The sequence below is a fragment of the Macaca fascicularis genome, chromosome 10 (genome assembly GCF_037993035.2).
Source record: "Macaca fascicularis isolate 582-1 chromosome 10, T2T-MFA8v1.1".
Taxonomy (NCBI): domain Eukaryota; kingdom Metazoa; phylum Chordata; class Mammalia; order Primates; family Cercopithecidae; genus Macaca; species Macaca fascicularis.
The window spans coordinates 27,457,291-27,474,855 of NC_088384.1; the positions used below are offsets into that span (position 1 = coordinate 27,457,291).

Sequence of the window (17,565 nt, forward strand, 5' to 3'; positions counted from 1 at the left end):
ACTGACTGTGATCTTGAGACCCTGTCTAGCTCAGGTCTGGGCACGGGATTTGGGCACCTCAGTGCTGGGACACAGGCCTATTTTCCAACTGGGCTGGCAGAGGCTTCATTAACCAAACCCTCCTGTACCCCTATGTCCCCACCCCCAGCAGCCTCCTCTCTGAAAACCATTTGGCGATTTCTAATAAACACGTGTTTATGCATATCATGCAAACCCTACTCATAGGGTTTTATCTAAATTGAATGATAACTTACGTTCAAACAAAAATTTGTATGCAAATATTTATACTGGTTTTATTCACCATTGGTAAGAAGCAGAAACATCTGGTTTGACCCACCACACACACACACACACACACACACACACACACACACACACACACACACACGTGGAAACAACCCAATTGTCATTCAACTGGTGAATGGCTAAACACATTGTGAGACCTTCATAAATGGAATCAGGCTCAGCAATAATAGGGAACAAACTATTGATCCATAAGGCAACTGGGATGAATTGCAACATTGTTACACTGAACTCAGGAAGCCAGACTCAGAAGGTTACATACTTAAGACTCCTACTCAGCATTAAAAAGGAACAAACTACGTTGCAACCGAGCCGCCTGGAGGAAAACCCAGAAAACTATGCTGAGTGGGAGAAAGCCAGTCCCCAGAAGTCACATACTATATGATTCCATGTGCAGAACATTCTTGAAATGACAAAATTATACAAGGGGACACCAAATTAGTGGTTGCCAGGGGCTAAGGAGGGGTTTGGGACAGCAGGATATGGGTGTTTCTGTGAAAGGGCAGCATGAGGGCTGTTTGGGAGGGAACTTTCCTTTCTGGCTGTATCAGTGTCAATATCCTGGCTGTGATCCATTACTGTAGCTGCAAGGTGCTACCCTTGAGGGAACTGGCCGGAGTACCGAGGGATCCCTCTGTATTATTCCTCACAACCACATGAGAAGCTACAATTATCCCCAAATAAAAAGTTTAATTTAAAAAAAAGGTCACATCCTTTACATTTGCATTTCTATGATATTTTGTAAAAAGTAAAAGTATAGAACGAGATCAGTGCTTGCCATGATTGGGGTAGAGAAAGGGTGTGACTATAAGAGGAACATAAGGGCTGAAAGCAGTGGCTCACCCCTGTAATTCCAGCACTGTGGGAGGCTGAGGCAGGTGGGTCACTTGGGGCGAGGAATTTGAGACCAGCCTGGCCAACATGGCGAAACCCTATCTCTACTAAAAATACAAAAATTACCCGGGTGTGGTAACACACCTGTGATTCCAGCTACTCAAGAGGCTGAAGCAAGAGAATCACTTGAACTCAGGAGGCGGAGGTTGCAGTGAGCCAAGATTGCACCTCTGCACACCAGCCTGAGTGACAGAATGAGACTGTTTCTCTAAAAAAGGGGTTCTTAGAGAAATATGGGGATGGTGGAGGAAATAATTCTGTATTTCAATTGTGATAGTTACATGAGTCAATGATTTTTTAAAAATTATACTAGGTTTTTATAGCTATACCAAAGAGTAAACTTTACTGTAAATTAAAATATAAATGTTTCAAATGTTTAAATGTTTTAAAATGTTTATTATGTCATTACAGTTGTCAAAAACATATTTATCTTAAATGTTTAATGTCCCCTCCCGTGGATGTAACATAGTTTATTTTACCTCCCCCTACTGTTCAACATTTAGGCTGTTTCCACTTTTTCCTCCATGAACACATTTCCTTTTTTTTTTTTTTGGAGACAGTCTCTGTCGCTCAGGCTGGAGTGCAGTGGCACAACCTTGGCTCACTGCAACTTCCGCCTCCCAGGTTCAAGCGATTCTCCTACCTCAGCCTCCCACACATTAAGAATTTTTAGCTAAAGTTTTATCTCCCCAAGACAGATTTCTAGAAGTGGAGTGACTTGATTAAAAGGAATGTACATTTTTATGATTTCTCATACATGTTTCTGAAATCCAGTCTCCCTCGGGCAGTCCCTGAGAATGCCCACTACTCCCCATCAGCCTCTGGTGCCCCCAATTCAGCTTCACCCGCCCATTTCACAGCAATCTGGGCCCCTGGTGGCTTAAACCTGTGCCTCCTCCAGGCTCCCCACCTCCCCCGGACCTGGCTACCCCCACTCTCCGCCCTGGGCCTCCCTCCTCTAATCTGATCTACACCAGCCTCTCACCAGAAGCACACAAATCTGATGGTCAGTCTCCTCCCCAAATCCCTCCAAAGACTCCTCCTGGATCTGAGGATAAAGGCAGGCCACAAGGACCATGTGGTCTGTCAGCCTCTCCCTTCGTGTCCTCCAGGAGCTCCCCTCCACAGCCCCTGGTCTCCTCTCCACTGGCACTGCTGCCTTTGAGGGGGTGCCCATCACAAGCCAGTGCTGCTTGATCAGTGAGACCAGTATTGGCATCCCCCCACTGCAGAGGGGGGACCCCCTCCCCCTTTATTGCTCCAAAAATGGGCCATGATCTGTCCTCCTGACTGGACAATTCCCCTCCGTTTGGTCCACCCCTCCCTGTGTCCCCCAGCCTGGCCCCCAGTAAGCCTTTATGAGCAAGTCAATGAGTGGATAGCCTTGGGGGAGACCAAGCCAAGCCCTTGCTGCCTTCTTGGGATGCTTTGCAGACCACCACTTCCCTTGGGCATTTTTGTTTAAAACACGGGATGCGGCCGGGCGCGGTGGCTCACGCCTGTAATCCCAGCACTTTGGGAGGCTGAGGCGGGCGGATCACAAGGTCAGGAGATCGAGACCACGGTGAAACCCCGTCTCTACTAAAAATACAAAAAATTAGCCGGGCGCGGTGGCGGGCGCCTGTAGTCCCAGCTACTCAGGAGGCTGAGGCAGGAGAATGGCGTAAACCCAGGAGGCGGAGCTTGCAGTGAGCCGAGATCGCGCCACTGCACTCCAGCCTGGGCGACAGAGCGAGACTCCATCTCAAAAAACAAAAACAAACAAACAAACAAACAAACAAAAAAACAAAAAAAAAAAACACGGGATGCACTGACATGCCCAGTGTTCTCTTCACTGTTTATCAAAAAACCCCAGGGTTGTCCTTGCTCCTCCCTCTCCTGTTCCTCTTTCTCCTGAATCTGTCCTCATATCAGTCAAACTGCCTGGGTCACCACAACACCCTCCCTGGGGTGTCCCTAGTTCTGGATTCGCACCCCTGCCCACCCATCCAAGTCTGGTCTCATCGTTTCCCTGCAAATGACCTCCAGGACTCCCCAGATGAGTCTGTCCCCCAGGGATGAGTTCTCTGGGTCTGGGCCTGGTACCTGTCTAGCCTGCTCTTAGACCACTTTGACCCCAGGACTCATTTGCTCCAACCCTGTGGGCCACCTGGAGCTTCTTGAGACTCTATGCCTGGGAGTCCCCTGCCAGGTGTACTCTGCACCTGTCACTCATCCTCTGTGGAGACCCCTTGGGCTTTCCCTGTCCCAGTCTCTGTCCTGCAAGCATCACACTGCCCGTGGCTGTCACCTCACATGACACCCTCCTTTTGTGGACTTGAGTTGGGGTAAATCTGGTTCCTCCAGGACCTCGGCCCTGGCACAAAGCCTGACCCTGATGGGGACTCCTTGCCTGGAAGTACCTGCAGGACACTGAGACCCCGGTCCCAGCCTGGCACCCACTGGTCTTAACCCTCCCCCGATGGGGGCACTGCTGGAGTTGCACAGGGTCAGCTTTCCTCGTGGAAGCCCTCACCACGGCCACTGCAGGGGTGGGCATCAGGATGCAAGGCCCTCACCAATCAGGAAGCCTCACTTTGCAGAAGGGGAAACTGAGGCCACAGAGGTGCACACGCCAGCTCCATCAGCTCAGGGGACAGGGACAGGGAAGAGCTGGAGTTGGACTAACTAAAGCCCTGTGACTTTCTCAATCACTAGTGCTGCTGAGCTGACACTATCTTTATTATCCGGTTCCTTTCAGAGTTGATATTTGGAATAAAATACAAGGCCTTCCTTTATTTCTGTGAAATTACATCTTGATCTAGTCATCCCAATCCATGGCATTTGGTGCAACTGTCCAAGGTACTCATCAACTCTGCCAGCTCTGCGATATGAGCTGAGTGACTTGGGCAGGTGGCCTCAACTCTCTGGCCTCTATCCCCATTTGTATAAAGGGGATCACAGCAGGACCTGCCTATGAGACCACTGAGATGGAGGTGCTGTCCCTGAAATGATTATCATGTGGGGTATAAAGTTCACCAGTGATGAACAGGCCCTTGTGACCCAGAAGGCTGTAAATGAACCCAGATCCTCAGTGCTTTGTCTGGGGACCTCCCACCACACACAGAGGGCAAGGACTGGGGTTACACAGGGAGAAGGGCTGCACTGTGTCCCCCCACAGGCCCTCCCCAGGGCCTTTCCCTCAAAGGCATCTGCACCTTGTGTGGGTGTGGGTTTCCTAGGGGTCAGTAATAGGTGACTTTAGCTGAGGTCTAGTGACCCAGGGACCCCAGGGAAGGCCCCCATAACATCATCTGGAGCCCACCACCTGGTACTCAGGGAGGTGGCCCCTGCCCAGTGGGGAAAAGGGCGTAGAGGTGGCACATATGCAGTGGGAGGAGGAGGGGAGAAAGGAGGAGCCTGGGTGCCCTGTGGGGCAGCAGCCACCATCCTCTGTGGACATCCTGTCCCTGCCTCCATTCCTGCCCCTGCCTCCATTCCTGCCCTACCCAGAGGACTGGGGGGAGGCCAGTGAGATGCTGGCCTTGGTGCAAAATTTAAGAGGGGCCAGGAATCTCAGGAATCAAGGTAAATAATATTTTAATATGATATTTTAAAATAAAAATCAGGCCAGTCATGGGCTAATTACGGGCTCATGCCTGTAATCCCAGCACTTTGGGAGGCTGGGGTGGGTAGATCACTTGAGGTCAGGAGTTCAAGATCAGCCTGACGAACTTGGCGAAATGCCATCTTTACAAATAAAAAACTTAGCCTGGCATTGTGGTGTGCACCTGTAATCCCAGCTACTTGGGAGGCTGAGGTAGGAGAATCGCTTGAATCTGGGAGGCAGATGTTACAGTGAGCTGAGTTCAGGCCACTGCACGCCAGCCTGGGTGACAGAGTGAGACCCCACCTCAGAAAAAAAAAAAAGAAAATTTGACTCAAACAAGTTCATCATGGACAAAATAGTAACTCTTTAGTGAAAGCTAGTGTCTACCCAGGCCCCTCTAGGGGTTGATGTTCCTCCTCACCCCTCTGACTTGTCTCCTCCACATTCCATAAACTCTCTCCACCCTTACCTGCCCCACAGGCTCTTGGGGCTGGACCGACCACTTCCCTCCCAGGCTTCCAGCTCCAGCTGGGAGGAGCCAGGTGGGGTCTGTTTATGGTGGAGCCTTGCCTCATGGTAACTTCTCCCAGTACCTGCACCCCAGCTGTGCCATGTGGAGCCCCCTTCCCACAGAGCCCGAGGTCCCTTCAAGACCCCTTGGCCAGAGCCTATGGCTTCCCGTCGCCTTTAGTTGGGGCACAGCTCTTTTTGGTGTGTGAGACACCGGCCTACACTCTAGGTCTTCCATCTCAGAGTCGAACCCAAGCTCTTCTCAAGGGCTGGTCTGACCAGGCGTGGGTCTCCAACCCCTTGGAAATATTTAGGATGGGAAGGGCGAGCTTTGTTGGCTCCCCTACTCTGGGGCGGTGGTAGGGAAGAGTGGAGGGTCTCCTGGTGTGCCTGGACCCCACAGCAGTGAGCTGCCGGATCTCCCAGGGGCGGATACTGCCTCTCAGGCCACTGTGCCCTGCTATGGCAGATGCCCCCTGAGATGCCAGTGACCAAAAGCTGGCCCTTCCTGGGTCCTCTGTGCCTGGCCTCTCTCTCAGTCCCTGACATGGCTGTCACCCACAGCCTCCTGCTGGCTTCTCAGGCCCCTGGTCAGGCAGCTTCGGGGGTTGATGGGGAATTTGCAAGCTCTCTTTTCAAACCCACCTAGTTGCTCTGCAAAATCCTTCCTGAGCCCTGAGGCCAACCAGCATGGGAGGGGGTGTGGCCAGTCCACCCTCAGTGCCCTTTCCTGTCTTACAGGGGCCCACAGTGTCATCAGCAAGGGTCTGATCCGCTCACTGCTGTGGAAGCTGCAGAGGGAGGAGAAGCTCCAGGAGCTCATCCTGGACCCGCTGGCCCCTGCCTGCAGGAGGCTGCAGGAGAGGGTCTGGCACCTCCTCCCCATGAGGAAGGTGAGAACAGGAAAAGCACTGGTGATGATCCTGACACCCAGCGGTCACTGAGAGCCTCCTGTGTGCCAGGCATTGTCTCCAAACCTCGTATTTAGAAAACCCTCCAGCGAGGCGATGTCTGCCTCCACAGGTGAGGAAACGGAGGCGCAGTGTCTTGTCTCTCACCCCAGGCCACATGGGATCACAGTCTACATCCTGGCCTCAAAACTGGGGGAGCACAAAGACTCAGAGCTTGCAGTGGTTGGGGGTGTTCCTACACTGGTTCCCTCATTGTGAAGATGGGCCGGTCACTGACCCCCAGAGTCCCTGCCTTGGCTGTGGTCATAACCCCTTGCCGGGGGGGCCCTCTTCCCTTCCCTAAGTCCTGGCTTCTCTTTCTTCTGAGAGTCTCATTAGAGGCCTGGGTGAGTATTCTCCAAGTGTGGTCCCTGAACCAGACCCCGGGTGGTCTGTGGAAATGCATGTTCCCAGGCCCCATCCCAGCCCATCATTCTTAGGTTTGCACAAAGGTCCCTTTCTGTGGGACCTGGAGAGTGGCTTTCCAGGAGAGAGCTTTCTCTCTGAAACTGTGGCCTCCCCAGCCTCCCCGCATCCTCCTGTGTCCACTGTGACCACCATCCTTGCCATCACTTTCTGTCATCCCCAAGTGGAGCTCCTGAGGACAAGGCTTTGCTCTGTTTGCAGCTTCAGACCCACAGGTCACAGCAGGGGAGCTTGGCCCCAAGTTGAGAATTGCCTGGCCCAAAAGAGTGCTGAGGTGGGAAACCCAGTTCTTGCCTCAGCGTGTCACTGTATGAATGAATCAGGGAATCCCTGCAGCAGGGGGACAGGGTGGCACCTCCCCTGAGACTGCAGGCACGATGGTCAAAAGAGGGATAGGGTGAAAAGAACCCCCACAGGCTGTTAGAAATTCCCTGTGTTGGTGGCCTGCTAAGAAGTATGTGGCCCTGGATGCACAAGCCATCAGCCTGCTCCTGAAGCTGCTACACTCACCCACAGGCAGCGTGTACCTGAAGGCCACCAAGGCCTTCACCATGCTGCCAGAGGCCCCTGAGGGCTGCAAGGTTGTGCAGGCCCACGTGCATACCTTCCATGTCCTGGAGGAGGACTCAGACAGCAAGGCTTACGAGGGCGAGACCTTATGGCAGGCGACCCAGATCGCCATCGATGTCTTTGAGTGGAAACCCTGAGCCCCTCATTGGGTCAGACCTGATCAGCCACCTCCGCACCTGAATCAATGCACTCAGTCTCTTTATTTCAAGTTCGAATGGCACTTTCTGTTCCTGGAGCACAGTCACATCTCTTCTCACTCTCTTGCCAAAGGTGGAATGCCAGGCCCAGAAGCACCAGGTCCTGGATGGTACAGGCCGAACCCAGTGCTGGGGTGGGTGGGAGATGGCCTTGGAGTTTCACTCTCTGCTGGGGCCAAGAGTTTTCCTCAGCATGTAGAGAGGACGGAGACCTCCAGGGGCAAAGTTGGGGGCAGGAACTTGGGCTGGGGGAAGGAAGGAACGCAGCTGCACCAGGCATCACCCAGGTTTCAGAAGCTCCAGTGATTGACCCATGGGGTGTGGCTGGCTGTGGCTCTGCTCAGCCAGGTCTGCCCTTTCCCTACCCTGGGTGGCAGGAAGGAAGGCAAAAGGTGAAACCCGATGCAGGTTCTTACGACTGAGGATGACTCTGTCCTAAAAGGCTCCCCCAAGGATGAGAGCTCAGGACAGGGAGAGGTTCTGGTTTCCTCCTCAAGATCTTCTCAGCAAAGAGCTGCATTCTCCAAAGTCACCCAACCATGCCCCCAGGCTGGCCTGAAGCCCCACCTCGAAGGCACATTCCTGGTGCTGTCCAGGAGGGGAGCCTAGGAATCCATGGAAAACACCCGACTGCAGAGCTTGAGCCTCCCTCAGATGTTCCTGTAGCACGTGCTGGCCTGCCCTTTAGGTCAGCTCCCTGGTCAGCTCCTGGGAGGGCTTCACCCTGGATGAAGAAGAGACAATCCCTTTTCAGTGAGAGCAGGCTCCCAGCTTTGTGCACTATGACATCATCCCACTAAGCAGCCACCACCCCAGCATCTCCTGGGCTCCTACCTCTGCAGTCCAGGCTGAGGAGAAATTAGAGATGCAGGAACTCATCAGCCAGGGATGGAGGTACCTCTGTTACAAGGGGAGGGCCAGGAACACAGACTATGTTGTGACCTAGAAGTGCTGAGCACCACACCCTTGCCTCCATTCTCCAAGGCCCATTTACCACACTGTTATCAGTTTCTGGGATTTAAGAAGCTGCTGCCAGGAGAGGTATGGGAACCAGCCTGGAAGAGGCAACTGGTCATTCAACTGTAGCCCAAAGGCACAAACTGCCACCCCAGAGAGCCGTGCCTGGACAAGGGTAGTGGGACAGCCAGTGGCTATAAGCCCACACTATGGAGGGAGCCAGCTGTGTTGAGACCCCAGCTCTATACTGACTGTTTATCTATGGAGCCTGGGGCAAGTTGATTAACTGCTCAGTGCCTCAGTTTTCCTAGCTCTAAAATGGGGATAGTAATTGTGTCTTTCCTAAATGGGTATGATTTTGGCAGTGCCAGGTGCATCATATTGAAAATAAGTGCCTTGTACATTGTGGGTACCCAAGAAGCCAGTTTACAGCCCCTCAGAGGAGATGCATCAGCAGGCATCTGAGAGAGCCTGGAACCCTGCGCATCCTGCAGGTGCCCGGGGTCCTATGCCCAGGAGAAGCTGCCCCCTCACTCCACAGCAGTCTACACAGCACCCCCTGACCAGGGGTACACTGGTTTGGGCAAGTGTTAAGAAGAAGCCCCTGGGCCTCTCTGGGCTCTGATCTTCCCTGGAAGGACTGTAGAGGTCCCAGAACCCTGCCTTCTCCCAGCCAGGCCCTTCCCTCCCTTTCCAAACTCACGTCCTCCTCACCGTTCTCTGCCTCAGACTCAGGACTAATCTCATTATGTCCTTTATCCTTGTTTGCATCAGGGGCTGCAAGAAGCTCAGGTCACCTCCCCTTCATGGCCGTGAATACTCCTTTTCTGACCCCATCTGCTGAAACCTTTTTTCCAAGCCCTCTGGAGGCCCCAGGGCCTCAGCATCTCCCTGGAACATTCTTCCCTTTCTTGCTTGGACTGAAACCTAGCTCTTTCGAGACCTGCTTCCCCACCCTAGGCATCCTCCTATGTGGGGCTGCTTTCCTCCCTCTCTGCCCCTCATGCCCTCATTGGAGTGGGACAGGTCCTTACAGACCATCTCCTGTGTCCGTTCTGAGGAGCCCTCTGGTTCGGAATCCCTGCACAGGTCTGTGGCCCTGGCCCTCTCCCCTCCCCAGCACCACACCACCAGATTGCTCTTGAAGGGCACCACGTGGTCTCCATGTGGCTGAGCCCAACTGCCGGTCCTCAGGCCTCATCTTTCTTTGGCCATGAGCATTTCCCCAGTGGAGCCTCACCACCTCCCCTCCCTGAAACACTTCCAGGAAACAAGGCCACTTCTCTGCAATTTTAGTTGTTCAGTAACGTGCTATTGTGCTCTTTTAGAAACTGATACACACCATGGTGTGTTTAAGCCTTTAGGGAAGTGGGAGGATACTGGGGGCTGCTGTGTGAGCACCTCTATGCTATACCAAGTCAGATCAGTGAGGGAAACTGGACCACTAAGCTGCAGGGCTACCTTCCCCTCCAGGATGCTTTTCACATCTTCCACGATCCTCTCACTGGAGACCTTCCATGACCCGGACTCATCTTAGGCCTCCCTGTTCTCTCCATGTGCTACTGGGGTGCCTGCAGATCAGATAATGAGCGGTGCTGTCACTGAACTGACTGCCCGCGGAGACTCGTGGTCTTTGGTGCATTCCAGGCTCCACCACAGACTCTGCAGCCACAGACAACTGTGGTCCTGGCTGCTCTCTGCCATCAGGTTTCCCTTCCATTTTTACTTATTGCCTAAAGAACTTCATACAAAATTCTATTTAAAAGCAGTTTATTCCACAGTCCCACATAGAACACATCAACTATTTTTTCTTCTTTTCTATCACTGTCTAAAAGCACTTTTTTTTTTTACACAGTAAGACCCAGTTTGGTTAACTGCATCTAATTTTTAACTATTCGATGGGCATTTTTTTTTTTTGAGATGGAGTCTTGCTCTGGGTGATTCTCTTTGATTGTCTCTGTTCTCATTCCATAAGAACAACCACATGCTCTATGGAAGCATAATCCTTCAATTGCACTCATACAACCTGTAACTTTTCACTCCCTGAGCCAAGAGCTTCTCCATCCGAGTTTCAGCAAGACCAATTTCTGAGCCATGGAGCAATGGGTAACGCCAGCCTCACTAAGCTCACACACCCAGCTGTGGAAGCACGTTTCATTTTATGGTAAGTCTACTTTGCCACTACAGGCGGTGTAGCATGTTAGTTTCTAGATTAGCCTTTGGTGTTAAAGAGATCCCGCTCTTGGTGTGTCTCCTGAGTAATTTACTTAGCTGAGACTCACATTCCTCATCTGTATAATGACTATAACAAAACAAATTCTGTCTCAAAGTGATTGTGACACTTGAAGGAGGCAACATAGAGAAGTGCCCATATAGTATCTGATACTCAATTTATATCTGTTATTATGTTCATTCTTATAACTTAAGCACCTGCTTATCAACTACAGTCATATGTGGCAGAATGACATTTTGGTCAATGACAGACCACATGTATGACAGTGCTCCCATAAGATTATAACAAAGCTGAAAATTTCCCTTTGCCTAGTAAAGTTGTAACTGTTGGAATGTCGGCGCAGTGCGTTACTTACGTGTCTGTGGTGAGGCGGTGTAAACAAACCTACTGCACTGCATCATTAGAGTCAAACAACATTTCTTTTTGGTAAAGATTTTAAGTAATATGTTATACAAATGAAAGACTAACCACAGTGATGGAATTTTTAGAAAGAGATAAAACGAAGAGTCCACGAGGATTTGGAGAAATGGCTACTCATATATACTGTTAGAGGAGCATGAATTGGTGTCATCATTTTGGAAAAAAATTTGGCATTATTTATGACAATGAAAGATAAGCCCCCTTCCAACAGTCTACTCCACAGAAGTGAGTGGTGGTGTTATTCCAAAACCATTGACAAAAATACTCAAAGCACCATTACTTGAGATAGACACAATTATATTAAAAATAACTCTGGCCAGGCACAGTGGCTCATGCCTATAATCCGAGCACTTTGGGAGGCTGAGGCGGGCCGATTGCCTGAGGTCAGGAGTTCGTGACCAGGCTGGCCAACATGGTGAAACTCTTTCTCTACCAAAAATACAAAAAATTAGCGAAGCATGGTGGCGGGTGCCTGTACTCCCAGCTACTCAGGAGGCTAAGGAAGGAGAATGGCGTGAACCCGGGAGGCAGAGCTTGCAGTAAGCAAGCCACTGCACTCCAGCCTAGGGGACAGAGCGAGACTCCGGCTCAAAAAAAAAAAAAAAAAAAAAGAAAAGAAAGAAAGAAAAAGAAAAAGTGTAGAACTTCAGTGATGAATATCATCTCAGAGAACAAAACCAAAGCCAAATCTTTGAAAACAGGAAATAATGTGATACTATCTTTTGTGGGAAGGAACTCTTGGCTTACCCAAAAATTAGAGAACTGGGGAGAAAGAAGCCTTATCTCAGAATCTGTGACTGGATTGGGAAGTGGAGGTTGGAAATGTGCTCAGGGTCAAACTTTTCCCCATTCAAAGGAGACTGGAGTTTTACCAGTGAGCCCAGAGTGAATATTCAGTCCACCATCCACCCCGGGAGATCCCTTTAAACCAGGAGCTCACAGCGAGGACAGAAACATGAATGTGCACTAACAAGTCCTGAAAGTTCAGAGGTGATTCTCGATTTCTCCTTGGCACACAGCAGAAGAACTGTGTCTCTAGGTTCCAGGAAATGCCTTTGAGAGAGCTGTGTCCCCCAGATTCCCTTCATCACAGATGACACCCAGTGCTTAAGCCTACACCCCTTGTGTACAATCCCTAGGAGTGCTGACTAATCCAAACCAAAGGATCTGATGTTACACAGGCAGAAAAGAGCAGGTGGACTGCAAAGAGAATCTCTCATGAACGCGGCACCCCCATAGCCTATAGAGACAGTTCTTACCATGATGCCAAGAAACTCTGAGAACAACAAGCCAGACCTCACACATATTTCCATTTTCTTTCTGGTTTCATACCCCCTCCTTCAGCCCCTCCTCACAAGCAGCAGGGATAACCTGAGGCTCCTGGGAACCTTTTCCCATTGGGTTTTTCCTGGCACGTAGTTCCCTACCTGGATAAGTCTCCTCATCACTTATGCTCTCCAGCGTCAAGTCTTTAGAAAGAAAAACACCAGGATAAGTCATTAGAGAGAGTGACTCACCCGCTCCTCCTACTTTAGCTGAAGCTGATTGATGGGCTATTCTCCCACCCCCCGCTGCTTCATACATGATCCCCTCATCTTTCTTCTGGGTTGACAAACCTTCCTACAGCTTCTCGGGCCAGAGTTCTATACTGGCAAAATCACTTTCACGAGAACCCCAAGCCTCTTTCCCAGCAGGAACCCAGAATCAGGTTTCTATACACTGAAGCTAGCAAGTTTTTCCCTCTATAAGTGAGTTATTTCATGGTACATACCATTTTCATTCCAAGCTGTTATCTGCAATTATATAAAAGAAAACATGAGAATCAGATTCTGCTGTGCACTTGACATAGATCTGTTATTCTCTGGACAACGATAAAAAAACCAGAAGGCAGTACAGTGATTGAGCCATAGGTCAAAATCCCCAAAGACTAGCACAGAAGATAGCTATAGAAAAACAAGACTTCTATTCACAGAATTTACCTTTAAATTTAATTTTATATGCAAATGTACAATGCTTAATCCAAGGAGGAAAACTGGTATTGTGGAAAATGCCTCAGTATTCCAGTTGATACTGGATGTTGTCATTTAGAAGCAGCATAGCGGACCATGTAGAAGTTGGGAAGACACACTTACTGAATTCCAGCCCCACAAAGACAATAGTGTACAGTGTACATAATGTGCATTGCCAGGTTTTCAAATCAAAATTAATTGAGAAGAAAAGAATCAGGAAAGCAACATTGATGTAGAAGACAAAAAAGGGGGATCTTACCTGGACATCACCATCATCATTATCATCTTCATCTTTATGTTGCGGTGAGCATCTTAAAAACAGGTCGTCCTCAGGACGAGCTGGAAGGACACAGAGGAAAGATCAGTGCACCAGTGGTTAGTGACTGAGTCACTCACGAGGCTTTGCCAGAATTGTTGTATGGAGGTGGCTGATTAATAAGCATGGACTGAGTTGATGTTGGGCTATTCCCCTGAGGGGAAGAGGGATGGCAGAGAAGGGGAGCTGGAAAGACATGAGACATGGAGGCCTTGGCCTTGCACTGGAGGTATCAGGCAGCAACACAAAATAGTCAACCCAAAATGGAACAAAAATGCACACTGAGGGTCAATGGAAGAGTGCCTTCCTCCCTCTCAAATGTTTTGAAACTCCACGAAACAAACAGCATTTTCTTAACGTATTCAAGACCACGTCAGTACACTAGGATCTAATTATGCTGATACCACATTTAGCATCTGTTTTAAAGGATTCATTACTTGATTAAAAGCCTATTTTATTAGTGAAATGGACTGAATTTTACCCAAATTACTCTATTCTATTAATCACACATTCTTCTTCATAGAGATCATTTAAAAATTCAATATTAAAATGTTACAATAAAAATAGTCATGATTTCCTCTTTGTAAGTCTTCTTCTGGAACGACTTCTAAACACCCTTTTGGGGCCCTGTGATCAGGGGCTCAAGCAGCTCCTGTGTGACTCTCCCTGGGGAGATTCCCTAAAAATCAAGCTTCATTCAAACAGACCAAGCTCACACAGCCTGCTCTACCTACACCAGTGAAGCTGAGAGACATGACTCTGAACACTTTAAGCCATGAAGATAAGTTTAAAGGTTCAAATACACATTATCTACTGAAATGAGGAAATGTATACCAATAGAAATGAACAAATTCATGAAAAAATGTTCATGAGTATGGGGTGATTTTTGGTTAACTAGCTTACATAAAAATTATTTTTTTGGCCAAGCGCTCTGGCTCACACCTGTAATCCCAGCACTTTGGGAGGCTGAGGCGGGTGGGTGACCTGAGGTCAGGAGTTCATGACCAGCCTGGCCAACATGGTGAAAACCCGTCTCTACTAAAAATACAAAAAATTAGCTAGGCATGGTGGTGAGGACCTGTAATCCCAGCTACTCAGGAGTCTCAGGCAAGAGAATCGCTTGAACCTGGGAGGCAGAGGTTACAGTGAGTCGAGATCATGCCATTGCACTCCAGCCTGGGCAAGAAGAGTGAACCTCCATCTCTCTCTCTCTCTGTCTCTGTCTATCTCTCTCCCTCTCTCTCTCTCATCAAATATATATATATATATTTGATGCCTGTTCATTCAGACATACAAAATATTGGTATAAGAAATCAAAAATTTCTACCGGTCATGTTAAATCTAACTTATCAGCTGTCAACATGAAGATCCTAGGAAGTAAAGAAGGTACAAATAAGTGGAAAGGCATCTTGTATTCATGGATAGGAAGACCAAACCTGATTAACACACAATACTACACACATGATCTACAGACTCACAACAATTACTATCAAACTGGTAACAGCCATCTGTGCAGAAATGGAAAAGATAATCCTACTATTTTAATGAATTTTATGTGCCTCAAGTAACCATGATGACATTAAAAAAATAGTGTTAGAGGATGCATATTCATGAGATTGAAATCCACACACACACACACACACACAATACAGAAATACAGACACCATGGTTCTAGCATAGGGGCACTCATAAGTTTCACAGATATAGAGAGCCCAGAATTGAATGAACACACGTATAGTAAACTGATCTTCAACAAAGGTGTCAAAAATACATAATGGAGGGAAAGGAAAGCCTCTTCAACAAATGATGGTAAAACTGCATATTCTCATTCAAATGAAGAAATAGAATGCAGAGAGTGTGCTCAAGGTTGTACTTCTCCCTCCATTTCCAAGACACTGGAGCTTTTGCAGTGAGCCCAGAGTGAATTTTCATTCTGTCCTCCACACCCAGGAAGAGCTCTTGAAACCAGACGTAAGCAGGAAAAACGGACAAATGAGTGTGCTGCCAGGAAACCTAACCGTTCATAAGATACGGATTGATTTCTCCTATGCATCTGGGCACATCACATAAGAATTTTGTCTCCAGCATAAAGTAACTGCTTGTTATAGAAGTCTGTCCTAAACCAAAGGCTTTGAGATTTTGCAGTGTCAGAGACAGAAAAGAGCAGGTGTTTTAGAAAGATCATCTTTAAATAATAAAGTAAGAAGAGGTGATCGAAAACACAGGATACTCAAAAGCCCATAAACATAGTACTTCTCACCATCATGACAATTCAACTCTAAAAAAAACAAACTTGACTTATATTTGCTTTTTCTTTTTCTCTTTCTACACCCTCCCTCAGCCTCCCAAGCAGCAGGTATAACATGAAGGCTCCTGGAAATGCTGTTTTATTAGACCACACCTGAAATCTTCCTACCTACCTGGAAAGGCATCCTATTCCCTGCTGAGATTCTCCAGAATCCACTCTTCAGAACCACCAACATCAGGATAAGTCAGTGAGAGCTGCACTCACTTCTCCTACTCCAGGTGAAGACACACTGGCTCACACAAAATCTCCTGGTTGGTCCTCTGGGTTCACACACATTTCTACAGCCCCTCTGCTCATACCTATACACTTGTAAAATCATTTGCTCTCACCAGACTCCCAACATTTTTTAACAGAAACCCAGATTAAGGTTTCTATATATTAAAGCCAGCAAGTTTGTTTCTCAGAAAGTGAGTTAGTTCAAGGTACGTACCCTGGTCAGGCAATGGTAAAATCTGCAATGAGACAAAAGAAGATGCCATGAGGATCAGATCAATTCTGCTGCACCCCTTACACAGATCTGTTAGTCTCCTGATGACTTCACAAAACTACTTGTGAAACACTGGTGAGTCAAGGTCAAAGGCCAAACATTCTAGCATAGAGGACACCTGTGGAAAAGACAAGAGCTTTCCCCACAGAATTTCTTTGAAGTTGATTTAGGTTGGTAAATGCACAAGGCCTCATCCAAGGAGAAAAACTGGTGTGGAGGAAAACGCCTCTGCATTACAGCTGGTGATGGACGCTGTCCTCAAAACACCCTAGTGTGTCATGTATGAGATGAAAAGAAACTCAGACCGAACTCCACCCTCACAAAGAGAATTGTGTATGTTGTACATAATGTGCCTTGTCATATTTTTATATCAAAATTAATTGAGAACGAATGAAATCAGGTGAAGGAAATAATGTATACGGTTGTCCATTTTTAACACAAAGTGCCTTGAACCAGTTTAGGTCAGCAAAGGACAAAAGAAATAGGATATACTAGGCTCCTACTTGGATGGGCAATGCCTGCTTGTTAGACTCCCCTCCACCCGACTTAGTTGCCCTCACTTCAACCAAAGAAGATTAGTCTAAGATGAAAGTTTACTGGCCTAGAAAATGGCTCATTTTGTCTGTTCTTATCAGCCTGCCCAGCTACTTAGGTCATAAGGCAAATACTTGAAGAGCCCCTGAGCTGACTAGGATGGCAATGCATTGTGGGCTGCAAGAAAATGCAGTAAGACAACCCTAGAAAAATACCTAAAACCCCCTCTCCAAAAATCAATAGGCAACACCTGGGAAGATTGTGACTCCACAGTACTCAACCTATGAGGAACAAGGGGAGGGACCTGCACACTAGGGGATAAATTGCTTGTGGAAACTGTGCTGGGTGTGTCTGCCCATCAGACACCGGATCTTGCAACACTATCAATAAAAGTCTCACTTTCAGCCAGGCGGGGTGGCTCACGCCTGTAATCCCAGCACTTTGGGAGGCCGAGGTGGGTGGATTACCTGAGGTCAGGAGTTCGACACCAGCCTGGCCAACATGCTGAAACACCGTCTCTACTAAGAATACAAAAATTAGCTGGGCATGGAGACACATGCCTGTAATCCCAGCTACTCAGGAGGCTGAGGCAGGAGAATTCATTGAGCCCAGGAGATGGAGTCCAGACTGCACCACTGCACTCCAGCCTGGCCAATTGAGTGAGACTCTGTCTTTAAAAAAAAAAAAAAAGAAAGAAAATCTCACTTCTTCTATTTTTCAGCTCCCTGAGTCCATTCTTTGGGTTTGGACTGGTGAGTCTGTTTCTCACATCTGAAAACCAACATTTCCTTAGAAGTTAAAGAAGGGTGGTCTTACCTGGGCATCATCATCATCATCCAAATAATCACCTTCACTTCGTGGT

The 17,565-nt window shown here is 48.4% G+C and overlaps 1 long non-coding RNA gene across 1 annotated transcript; it reads right to left on the minus strand.

Annotated features, from left to right (window-relative positions):
* Window positions 1–5,802: 5,802 nt before the first annotated feature.
* Window positions 5,803–13,409, minus strand: LOC135965466 (uncharacterized). The gene is made up of 4 exons (XR_010578419.1): window positions 13,318–13,409; window positions 12,821–12,842; window positions 12,477–12,518; window positions 5,803–8,163 (listed from the first exon to the last, which is right to left on the minus strand). It is a non-coding gene; the product is annotated as an uncharacterized lncRNA (long non-coding RNA).
* Window positions 13,410–17,565: the final 4,156 nt, after the last annotated feature.